This window comes from Eptatretus burgeri, chromosome 3 (assembly GCF_056783735.1).
Source record: "Eptatretus burgeri isolate ZD-2024b chromosome 3, Ebu_testis_v1, whole genome shotgun sequence".
Taxonomy (NCBI): Eukaryota; Metazoa; Chordata; class Myxini; order Myxiniformes; family Myxinidae; genus Eptatretus; species Eptatretus burgeri.
In genome coordinates this window covers 44,645,579-44,658,568 of record NC_140963.1, presented here as the reverse complement: position 1 = coordinate 44,658,568, position 12,990 = coordinate 44,645,579, and the positions used below count along the sequence as shown (strand labels likewise).

At 43.9% G+C, this 12,990-nt stretch overlaps 1 long non-coding RNA gene across 1 annotated transcript; it reads left to right on the top strand.

Annotated features, from left to right (window-relative positions):
- The first annotated feature begins 4,089 nt into the window (after window positions 1-4,089).
- Window positions 4,090-6,094, top strand: LOC147029790 (uncharacterized). Its single transcript, XR_015055750.1, has 2 exons — window positions 4,090-4,178; window positions 4,752-6,094. It is a non-coding gene; the product is annotated as an uncharacterized LOC147029790 (long non-coding RNA).
- Window positions 6,095-12,990: the final 6,896 nt, after the last annotated feature.

The following is a 12,990-nucleotide window of genomic DNA, read 5'->3' as shown; positions in this document are numbered from 1 at the left end:
CATCTTTTTATCAAATAGTGTCATCAAATAAATACATATACATATATTTTTACAGTATATATATATATATATATATAATTGTTTATCAGAAAACTAGACTGACATACATGAAATTGATATTACACGAGTACGGTCAACTTACCTTAAAACTTGCCAAAAAATATGGACCCTCTTGTCTGCCGATCCAGTTAAAAACTTTGTAGCAATGTCTTGGGGGTCAAGTGCAGTCAGACGATCTCGGTGAACATGACAGATCATGAGATGGTTGAGGCGTTGTTGGGTCATTGTGGAACGTAACCAAGTCTTCATACGTCTGAGTGCGCTGAGTGACCGTTCAGCTTCGCATGAACTTGCTGGGGAAACCAATAGAAGCCTAAGCAAACGTTCTACCTGTGGGAACATTCGACGGACTTCCGGTACCATGTCTACAAATATCTTACGGTAATCCTCAACGGATGAACCACTGAACTGGTAACGAAAGAAGCCAAGATCTTGCTCTCGGGGAGTCTCGGGAATCCGACAGTTCTGGATATTTGATGAGACTATTTGTGGTTTGAATGACCCAGACAGGAGCATTTCACCCAAGTCCGGATACGCCATGAGGTCGGTTGATGTGAAGTTCTCGTTCAAGTTCTCGGATGCGCCGTCGATGACTTTGAAAAATTCAACTCTGTATACCTCATCTGCAGAATTGGCAGTGTATTCCTGCGTGCCTCCATCAAGTCTCTTCGGAAGCTTGCGCTTACCAGGGAGGGTCACTGGATCTAGTTGGCACTGCTGGAGCTTCTGTTGTGCTGCTTCGAAAACCTCCTTAAACGTCTGGTCGGAACGGAGAGATTGGAGATTCTGTGCAGTTACCTTTGCAGCAGTAAGCATACCAGAGATGGTAACTTGTGAACCCTGAAGTGCCTTATTGAGGTATTCTAGGGATTGGAAAACGGGCAATGATGCAAACAGACCGAGAACACACTTTCCTGATGAAAGACAGCTTCGAATACCATTGGCTCACGATGCCGTGTTCGTACCAAAGTCATCACTTGCTTGTTGAAGGGCATCCAGTACCACTTCATAGTTATTCAATATCGATTTCACTGCAGGAGAAAGAGTTAACCAACGCGTCGGGCAAATTGGCCTCAGGCGTGTAGGGCAAGGAGTGTCAGCATCGTCAGCGTGGATATTCAAGTACAGATGCTTGAATTTTCCAGAGTTGTTGTAGATGTTGCTGAGAACCTGGACATAATCAAGGGCATCTCTTATGAGCGGTGCAGCTTGTAGGGCTTTGGATGTAATGAGTTGGGTGACATGAGCTCCACAGTGAACATAATTGGCCAGCGGTTGGAGTTTTTTTAGCTGTGCTTGACAGCCCTTGTACTTTCCGGACATGCTGCTTGCCCCATCGTAAGTCTGCACACTAAGGTGTTCAATAGGGAGTTGACACCGAATTAGGACATCCTGAAGCATCTTACAAAGTGATACTCCTGTTGTTGACGATACTTGGTGGAGGCTGATGAGATCTTCTTGAACATCAAAGGAATCCATCACATAGCGCACACACAGAGACTCCTGCTCATTACCCTAAATATTTGCGTTCCATCAGTTACGAATCCGAACTGAGTGGACATTTCATTCATGTTACTGCAGATATTTCTGAGGATGGCATGACTCATCAACTGTAGAATATCGTTCTCAATTTCTCCACTTGTGAACGTCGTCTTCCTTGACAGACACGTCTTGAGGTTTACATCATCCTCGGCCTGCAACTGTAAGAGCATTTTGAAATTCCCATCAGAGGCATCCTTCACACGAATTGCAAAATTTTGTTCGGCTAAATATTGCAGTGAGGTGATAATCTTCAGAAGCGCTGACCTTGCAGATCTTTGTTCTTCTAGCAGTTTGCTGCTCAGCTGCACATGGACACCAGGTTGTCTTCTGCGACATTTCAGATTTTCAGAGCCAAGCCTATGTGTGTTTGATCATTCCTGTTGTCTGAATTTTTCTGTAGCCTTTTTTCCAGTTCCGAAAGCCCTTTGAGACAAATGCGTCTTCTGCACAGCGGGCAAGTTCGGTAAGTTTTTCACGAGAAGCGTCCGTACAGGTGTGATAGAGTACACCGCCGATGCTCTGATCAAAATGAAGCCACGGAAAAATCTTTGACCCACTGTTGTTGAAACTTCAACTTTCGGTTTGGCAGTATTTGGACTGGGATACAACTGACATCATGAAGTTGGAAAGGCTGATCTGGTAAATTAGGCCGAGTACTCTCACATGCACCCTTTTCTGCTGTCTTCTCCTTTGAATCGTCCACCTCTTTCTGGGAACTTGATTGCTCCAGGAGAGTGGTCGGGGATGTGCTACTTGATGCTGTCGCGAAAAACTTTCTCATGTCCATATCCTCTATGAAACGAGAAGGGAATTACATTTCAGTTGAATAAATATTGACATGTGAATTATAAGGGTTATTTTTGCGTAACAGGGCATTTTTAAGGTCAACATACTTTTGGCTCGGTCACTATACCTCCAGGCACAATGTTGACATGTGATAAGCTTTGCGTAGCACATGTATTACTAAAAGAGCGCCGATACGAGTTCAGTTGTTAATTTATCATCTGAGCTCCCAATTTAGCATTCCATTCCTCGCTTAGTTCCCGGCTACGTGCTTATTACTTTTATTACTTTTGGTTAGGGTCAGATACCCTGGTATTTTATTACCTGGGATTATTAATATTCATCATTTTATTTAATCTGCATTTAATAAACCAATGGGCTAAAGTTGAGTGAGATGATTATGATATTATTGGTTCATAGTTAGCGTCGTCGTTAAAGATTGTGTTCTTGATTTGCATGCCATCAAAAGGGTTCACCAAAGGAATGAGCTAAAATCAGTTGTAATGTGAACATTTATCTAATTCTTTACCTCTCACAAACCACGAGACCAGGAGACGAGGGATTAAGATCTGTTGCCGTTTGGACGTGCACTCTCTTCTTTCCAATTATTGTACATAGTTTGTTGATTTGTAAATACGTTCATCATTTCCACTAGTGTGTGCCCATATGTGCGTGGCCGTACGTGCGTGCCCGTACGTGCAAAAAAACCCCCAAAAAACACAACTTTGAAACCGCGTGCCTTTGTTTAAGTATAGTGCGTGCCCATATGTTTTGTTTAAGTATAGTGCGATATAAGTTAGAAAGGTGAAATAAACCATTTTTGGTCGCTAAAGGGGCCCCGAGTCGTTGCGGCCTAACACTTCCGAGGCGTGGCGCTCCGGGCCATGAAGCCGTGATTTCTTTTAACACTCATAAAATGATGATACAAAGTCCGAAAACGTCCCAATATATCTCAAAATGCCCAGGTCACGTTCCCTGTTCGTGAGTGAACAATCCAACGCTTGGCTAATTCTGCTTCGCAATGATAGGAAAAGCCGACATCGAAGGATCAAAAAGCGACGTCGCTATGGACGCTTGGCCGGTGGGAGACCATGGCTTGGGAAGCACGGATTCTCAATGGTGAATTATTAACCTGTCATATTTAATAGAACTATAATAGACCAATAGAACTTTAATAGAGATTTAAAAATTTATTCTTGTATTTGACGAGCATCTTGGCCTGGTTGTACTAGAGCAGCTCGTTTTGTGTTACGTAACTTACCTTCAATGAAAAAGTGGAGGGGGGGGACAATCGATATGTTGTCCCCCCCTTGATAAACAGTGGGGGGGGGACATGTCCCCCCCCCGTCCCCCACCAATCGACGCCCATAAGTGTGTGTGCGTGTGTGCGTGTGCGTGTGCGTGTGTGTGTGTCATTGTAAGCGTGTGTGTGTGTGTATCATTGTGAGCGTGTGTGTGTGTGTGTGTGAGTGTGTGTGTGTGTGTGTTTCTCTCCTCCATAACTCCAAAACCATGAAACCAAGCAGCCTGAAGCTTTGCACAAACACGAAGAAAATCCCAAGGAAGTGTAAGAGTGAAATTGTGTGTTGAGAAAACTAAAACACCTTTTGAAGATAATTAACGGCATTAGTATTTAATTATATCCTTCATCAGGCGAGCCACGGTCACCGCTCTCGATGGGGTCTTGAGGTGTTTCCTTGGTAACCTCGATGGGGTCTGAAGCCGCCATGTTTTTTGGCCTACTCAACCATGCCTCAGCTTGGAACAGGCCGCAACCATTTATGAACGACAAGGTGTTTTTTTTTTCACTTTCCTCACTCATATTAAATGCTTGTTCATCATCGCTACGAAACGTTGTTTACTTCGCTTTTGTAAGTGCTGTGGTTTCCAAATTAGGAGCTTGGAGTGATTTCATGCATTGAATGATACGATTTTCCACGATCTCCTCTCACGGACTAATTAAACTATATTAGCGATACCCGTGCACATGCACGGGATAGCAGTACAACATAGCTGGTAGCAGACGACAGACTGTACACGGGGAATGACAAAAATACGCATTGTGCAAAATGCAAGTGGTACTATGGAACGCCAAGACTTCTCAAACATTGTCAGCAAGTCCGCTAAGTGCCACAGCAATTTCATGGGGATCGTGTGACGGTGAGCGGAGTTTTTGGTGTGCAACCTTGGTTTTATAATAAAGATCATCCAAATATTATTTCAGTTTTAAGGATCGGATATCATCCGGATGAAATAAGTGTCGAAATCGGGAATGAAATCTGATAATCAGTCTGAAGGAAGTTCGTGCTTTCCTGTTTCCCCTCGGAATCTCACCAGTCGCAATTTGTTTATTTGTGTATTTGAAGCTTCAATGAAGAACATCTGGATCCGGCAAGGCAGATCGTGAGAGAAGCACACCACGGGCCGGAATGGCGATGCCTGCTTTGATTGTTACTCATACCAAATGATCTCGCTTCTTGCTCATTTCGATATTTTCTAATCTATAATTAATTTGTTGTCCGTCTAAACATTTCTTGGAGTAAATCGACCCCAATGAGTTAGAAAATGCAGTCCATTTTCACCTCGGAAGTTCAGAAGTGTACGGATTCGCATCTCACCATTCCATAATTTAACAATAATAACTAACATATTTTTCGTCAATCATTGAATCTAAAACATTGGATGTTGGGCTGGCGAGAAATAAGTTCAGGCGGGAGTGGAGAGAGCAATAGAGGCGGAGATGATAGTGGTATTTGGTAAATGAGACGAAATATTCTAATAGTTTGTAATTCCATTGATTGAAAAATTAGGGTATGGGTCGGTGTTGTCTGCTGGCCATTTTTCCTCCTTTCTGATTTCACCATCCCATTATTCACACATTTATAAGCAGATTGTTTTGTGTTGGTTTTTTATTCTTCACCACCAGAGAACTGTCATTTGTTACAATGAGGCTTCAATATCACCTCTGCCACAGCACATCATTGGTGCCACAGCTCATCATTGGTGCCACAGCACATCATTGGTGCCACAGCACCAAATCTGTCATTTGCATTCCTCCTCCCCACTTAGCTCCTCCTCCTCCTCCTCCTCCTCCTCCTCATTCCTTCCAACATCAGTACTTTATGTGATCTCCATGACACCAGAACACATCGTTGGAACTTGGAACGTCATTTTCTTTACTGGTTTGACCATCTCCTTGGCCTTCACCTTCCAAGCCTCAAGCAACAATTGCTGATGTTTTTTTGGATGTAACACGAACACCCATTGTTAGGAAGACTATTTGGGTGTTTTTTTTGGATGTAACGCTAACATCCAACGCAAGGAAGACTCTTTGGGTGTTTTGTGGGTGTCATGCCAACTCCAGTACAATATGGAGTCTCGACATGTATCCCCTAAATTTAAAAAGTGTGACATGAACACCAGGGGTGTGTTCCGTTAGTAAGCAGCTTGATATCGCTTGCCAGGTGGCTTGCTTCCTTCAAAGCACTCAAACAAGCAATGTCGTCACCACTTAACGTAGTGATCTCCATGGAAACCATGCTGTCGTGGAACTTAAACAAATGCTGTTTGTGATGTCATTTTCAGTTTTCCTCGATCCTCTTGTGACACCTTCCCCAAACAAATTTATGGTGCGGGAGAGGGGATGCATGTTTGTAGGTCTTACAATTTGAGGATGAAAAGAAGAGTAAAAAATAAATAATGAAATCTACAGCTCTGGAAAAAATTAACAGACCACTGCAAAATGATCAGTTTTTCTGGTTTTACTATTTATAGGTATGTGTTTGAGTAAAATGAACACTTTTGTTTTATTCTATAAACTACTGACAACATTTCTCCCAAATTCCGAATAAAAATATTGTCATTTGGAGCATTTATTTGCAGAAAATGACAACTGGTCAAAATAACAACAAAGATTCAGTGTTTTCAGACCTCAAATAACACAAACAAAACAAGTTCATATTCATTTTTAAACAACACAACACTAATGTTTTAACTTAGAAAGAGTTCCGAAATCAATATTTTGTGGAATTTGAGAATGAACAAATATTTATAGGTTCAATGAGTGAGCTAAACAATATGCATTGGTTATTTGAAAAAAAGTGCTCCGAGGTTAAAAGGGGAGGCTATTAACATCTCCATTCACTTACATGTTTTAGATATTTCAACAGCAGAGAATTAAACAGGTTGGGATAAAAAAGGGGGTTCATTTTTTAGGGAAAAACATATGAATCGCTGAGAATCCCCCATTCATTAACATGGGGGAAAGTGAGCCAGAATCAGCATATCCACCGTACGAGCCACACTTTTCAGCTCACGATCACAAGCGAATGATCAAAAATTAGGGGAGTTAAAAAGTGAAAGCGCGGGCGCCGAGTATTGGCTCTGCAGCCCGAGGTACATCACTGAACATGATTGGTCCAGTGCTATCACGTGCCAACCACAGAAGAGACCGCCACCACCATCAATGCCACCTGTCCATGGGACGGATAATTATCTACTTGTATATACATTGGCAAAACTGTTGTTGATTTTATTAATATCAAATTATTTTATTTGCTGATACCTCATTATCCCCACCAAGTGGATACTTTTCTCCCTCATGAGACTGTTTTATGCCGTTCTTTGTAAACCTCATTATAACTGGGATGTCGAAGTGTGTATGACATGGCATTGTAACCAACATTTCTCTATTTTTAGAATACATTGCCGTTTTACTTCAGGACTAGCAAATACCACCCATCGCTTCACTTACGGGAAGACGAAAGGTAGGGTGGGGGGGGGGAGGGCAAGAAAAAGACACATGTTGGAGAGAACAAATAAGACTGGTCGCTTTGATAAAATAAAAGCAAAGAATACCAAAGTTGACCTTGCTTTGATATTTAACCCCCCGGGGATCTTTGACTGGTCGAGGGTTAAACGTGACCATCACCGCCGCGCCTCAACACATTGCGCCATTTCCTGTGTGTTTTGTATTTTACGGCGATGGTCCCGCTTCACACAGGAGCGACAAAGGTTTCATAGGCATGAACTGTGTCCTCCTGAACCAGATTGTATGGAAAACCAACTGAAGTACAGCTCAATGACTGAGATCGCAAGTATGGGGGGGGGCAGATTGCAGTCTTTGCTGCTGTTTGCTTCTCGTCTTGCCTCTTGATGTTGGGGAGTTTCTGCTGCCTTCAGGCACAATAATTTCAAATGATTGTAACAGTAAAGCTCATTTTGTGCAGTATTTGTAGTATAGCTTGAGTGAAGTTCTTCTGATGGAATCTGCAGATGAGTTTGGGAAGCTGGTACAAGTGAATCATGTTTTTTTTTTTTTGTATACCTTGTCGAGGATCGAATGAGAGCCAAAAGGAACGATAAAGGTTTGTTGTAAAAAAAACGAATGGGATTTTTGATGAAAGAAATCTGAGTTGATGAGGTGGAGAAGATTGTGGTCAGAGCTAAGGTCAGATATTTCTTGGATGAATATTCGAAGTTAATCCAGATGATGGCAGGAGCTGAAGGGAAGGAGGAAAAAGTGAAAAATATCGTTGGAGTGTCAATGTGTTTGCACAATAATGAAGTCACACGTGATAACTGCAGCAAACACTGAGAGTCAATGGATACAGTTCCCTTCATGTGTGACAGACATGATTGGCATTGATTGCACAGATCAGTGAGAGACCTCACCTGCCTGATGTATTTAATTGAATTATTAAAGTCTCTTCACTGAGTATTATTAAGTTCTTGTCATGCTATTTTAAACAAGGAAGTGACAGATTTAAAAACTTGGACTCAAAAAATGTGTCAATTCTATATTAAATAAAGTCCTTCGAGTGTAAACATTACCTGAAATTCTGGAGACTGTTTTTTTATTGGAAACAACTTGGATCAGCCATCTGTAAGAGTCTCTGTCTTCGTCTTGCATTCCTGGAGCACTTGGGAGTGATGATGGATTCACTACCAAACATCTCATCCTCTGCTCCAGCGGCCATAAATATGACTTCTTCCTCTGTTGCGCACACATCAACAAAAGCAAGTTAAAATCATTCAATCGCACTGTCATCATAATCTCAATCATTATCATGCTTTTCACCACAATCCTGGAATAGAGATCTATCTATCCATATCTGTATCGATATCTCTCTCTGCTCCTCCCTCTCCCTGAACCATGATGAAATGCTTCTTGGGAGGCAGCTCGAGTCACCCCAAGCTGAGAGAAAGTGGGATTGTAAAAAATTTGGTTTTTCAAACAATTCATTTGAATGATCATCCAGGTGTACACAATGACATGTGTGGATACTTTAAGAGTTTAAGTCATGCCAGACTTCCACCAATTGGAAGATTTATTTTGGGCTTGTCTGGCTCAGAGTGCAGCAAAACATTTGTCTGTTCTCAACACTTGTGACGCACAAAAAAAGGCACACGGTGCAGGTGAAGAACGTGGAGTTCAAACAAAGTTTGGAATAATTTGTCATGTAAGGCAAGAATCTTGGAAACTTACGTTCTGAACGATATCGCTTCATGTGAGGTGGTGGAGGAGGGAATCCGCACCGCTTCCGAGGGACCTTTGAAAAAATAGAAAAATGAAAGATTAAATGATGAAACCTCATTCAGGAAAGAGTACAGAAGGAAATGCAGTGATGGAACAAGTAATCGATGAAAAGTTGAATTTGGTGACATAATCCAATCGAAGGGAATTAAGAGTTCTTGTTTTTTATCCTCCATGGCAATGACCATGCAATGAGTTACCTTTCCCTCCAAAGTGATAATTACAATGATCTCGACAAATAAGGATGTTTTTCATTGAATGAAACATTAACAGCAATGTCTACAGAAGATGAAGTGCCAAAATGCCTTTCAACTTGACGTCTCCATCTTGGGGTTGGCTATGTTTGTACCCAATATGTTCACCCCCAACTTCTCCAAAGGACTGAAGAGTGTTTACCTGTTGAACTTCCTGAATATGATGTGGCTCCTCAACACCATCATGCTGCTGCTGTTGCTGCTGCTGCTGCGGCTGCTGCTGCTGCTGCTGCTGCTGCTGCTGCTGCTGCTGCTGCTGTTGCTGTTGCTGTCCGTGCTTACAGTGAGGCCTCTGTTCCCGCTGGAACAACTTAAAGTGTTGTTTCTGTTGTTGATGTTGCTGCCGATTCTGTTGTTGACGTTGATGCTGCCAGTCATCACGGCGAGGCTTCTGTTCCTGCTGGAACCTGTGATCAAAGTGCTGTTCCTGTTGTTGATGTTGCTGCTGTTTCTGTTGTTGATGTTGATCCTGCCAGTCATCATGGCAAGGCTTCTGTTCCTTCTGGAACCTCTTATCAAAGTGCTGTTCCTGTTGTTGATGTTGATGCTGTTTCTGTTGTTGATGTTGATCCCGCCAGTCATCACGGCAAGGCTTCTGTTCCTTCTGGAACTTCTTATCAAAGTGCTGTTTCGGTTGTTGATGTTGCTGCTGTTTCTGTTGTTGTTGCTGCTGCTGCTGCTGCTGCAGCCAGTCATCACAGTGAGGTTTCTGTTGCTGTTGATGTACCCTGACAACACTGTGGGGTTTCTGTTCAGATCCAGCAATTTTGTTTGCTCCTTGTCTTTGCTTCTTCCTTTGTTTCTTGAGGAAGAGCTTTTCTTTTTTTTCCAGCAACTGTTCAACAACACATTCTTCTGTCTCCTCTGCAGCGATACTTTCATCTTTCTCCTCCAGAGCGACACTGTCTTCTTTCAATTCCAAAGTGACACTTTCTTCTTTCTCCTCCACAACCACACTTTCTTCTGTCTTCTCTGCAGCGACACTTTCTTCTTTCTCCTTCACAGATACATTGTTGTCTGTCTCCTCCATAGCGACACTGACTTCTGTCTCCACAGTGACACTGACTACTGTCTCCACAGCGACACTGACTACTGTCTCTTCCACAGCGACACTGTCTTCTGTCTCCACAGTGACACTGTCTTCTGTCTCCACAGCGACACTGTCTTCTGTCTCCACAGTGACACTGACTACTGTCTCTTCCACAGCGACACTGTCTTCTGTCTCCACAGTGACACTGTCTTCTGTCTCCATAGCGACACTGACTTCTGTCTCCACAGCGACACTGACTACTGTCTCTTCCACAGCGACACTGTCTTCTGTCTCCACAGTGACACTGTCTTCTGTCTCCACAGCGACACTGTCTTCTGTCTCCACAGTGACACTGTCTTCTGTCTCCACTGCGACACTGACTTCTGTCTCTTCCACAGCGACACTGTCTTCTGTCTCCACAGTGACACTGTCTTCTGTCTCCACAGTGACACGGTCTTCTGTCTCCACAGTGACACTGGCTTCTGTCTCTTCCACAGCGACACTGTCTTCTGTCTCCACAGCGACACTGTCTTCTGTCTCCACAGCGACACTGTCTTCTGTCTCCACAGCGACATTGTCTTCTGTCTCCACAGCGACACTGGCTTCTGTCTCTTCCACAGTGACACTGTCTTCTGTCTCCACAGTGACACTGTCTTCTGTCTCCACAGCGACACTGTCTTCTGTCTCCACAGTGACACGGTCTTCTGTCTCCACAGTGACACTGGCTTCTGTCTCTTCCACAGCGACACTGTCTTCTGTCTCCACAGCGACACTGTCTTCTGTCTCCACAGCGACACTGTCTTCTGTCTCCACAGCGACATTGTCTTCTGTCTCCACAGCGACACTGGCTTCTGTCTCTTCCACAGCGACACTGTCTTCTGTCTCCACAGGGACACTGTCTTCTGTCTCCACAGCGACACTGTCTTCTGTCTCCACAGCGACACTGTCTTCTGTCTCCACAGTGACACTGTCTTCTGTCTCCACAGCGACACTGTCTTCTGTCTCCACAGTGACACTGTCTTCTGTCTCCACTGCGACACTGACTTCTGTCTCTTCCACAGCGACACTGTCTTCTGTCTCCACAGCGAAACTGTCTTCTGTCTCCACAGTGACACTGTCTTCTGTCTCCACAGTGACACTGTCTTCTGTCTCCACAGTGACACTGGCTTCTGTCTCTTCCACAGCGACACTGTCTTCTGTCTCCACAGCGACACTGTCTTCTGTCTCCACAGCGACACTGGCTTCTGTCTCTTCCACAGTGACACTGTCTTCTGTCTCCACAGTGACACTGTCTTCTGTCTCCACAGTGACACTGTCTTCTGTCTCCACAGCGACACTGTCTTCTGTCTCCACAGTGACACTGTCTTCTGTCTCCACAGCGACACTGTCTTCTGTCTCCACAACAACACTGACTTCTGTCTCCACAGTGACACTGTCTTCTGTCTCCACAGTGACACTGACTTCTGTCTCCACAGCGACACTGTCTTCTGTCTCCACAGTGACACTGTCTTCTGTCTCCACAGTGACACTGTCTTCTGTCTCCACAGCGACACTTTCTTCTTCCTTCTCTGCAGCAACATTTTCATGTTCTTCCACTTTGGTCACATCAAATTCCTCAAAAGGTTTTTCATGTTCATGGTCCATCACCCTCTCTTCTTTTCTTTCACTCATCTCATCTTCCTCTTTATCGATCAAATCATCTTCCCTTTGTCTCTGTTCTTTCTTTGTTTTTCTTTGCTCTTCTTCTTCTTCTTCACTTTGAGAAACCTCTCGTTCCTCAATACGCACATTGTTTTCCCCCTTACAGATTTCTTGTTCCAGTAGATTTATCTCAGATATTCTTTGTGCTTTCTCCTGATATATTGACTCATCCTTTAATTCCTGCATCTGTCCTACTTTCTGTACCACCACACCAACATCTGTATGACACTGCACATGCACTTCCTTTTGTTGAAGCTCCTTGAGCAATGGCGGCTCTTTCTTTCCTTTGTTTTTCTGTTCAAGTTTCTGGAAACATTGAAAACTGCAAAAAATAAAAGACATTGCTTGTCAGTTCATGATTTTGGAAAGGAAGAAAAGCATGCTCCATGTGTGTTGCATTGTTATGGGAAATAAAACATTGATCCTGCATGTGTAACATAAACAAGGTTAAAAAGGATGGGAGTGCGATGATGAAACCAAAACATAAAACGGACAAAGACTTTATCGAAGACTGATGGGAGCGAAGAGCGCGCCGAATAACATCATCAATAGGAGCGTAGACCGTGATGAGTGCAGCAATTTATGTGGGAAAAAGACCGAGCACGTGGTATCCGGTGTTGCGCCATTAGACATGTGTTTGCAATGTGGCCGAGGCCTGCAGCTGCGGTGGCTTTTATGAGGCCGAGGGCTGTACACGTGCGCACATTGTTGTGCCGATCGACATGTGATTGGGATGCGGCCTTGGCCATGCAACTCGGAGGGCATTATCGACTCCATCATGTTGAAGGTGGGACTGAGTCTCAGTGGGGTCGAGAACCACGCTGAATATATCAGATTTGGATGCGGTTTCGTAGTGAGGCTTGGTTCGCTTCGTCGACTCCCTTTTGGCAACTCTGATCCATGGTGCAACTCCCTGCCACCATGGACGGATGGGACCACGCTTCGGTGGGACCACGGATGGAGATGGCCAGTGGTGGCAGTGACATACTGTGTCTGGGCAGATGGGGATGTCCCCCTGTGGGGTCGGACGAACCCTCGGAGGTGGAGGTGGAAACGCACCAAGGATAAGGAGACTGCTTTGTCCA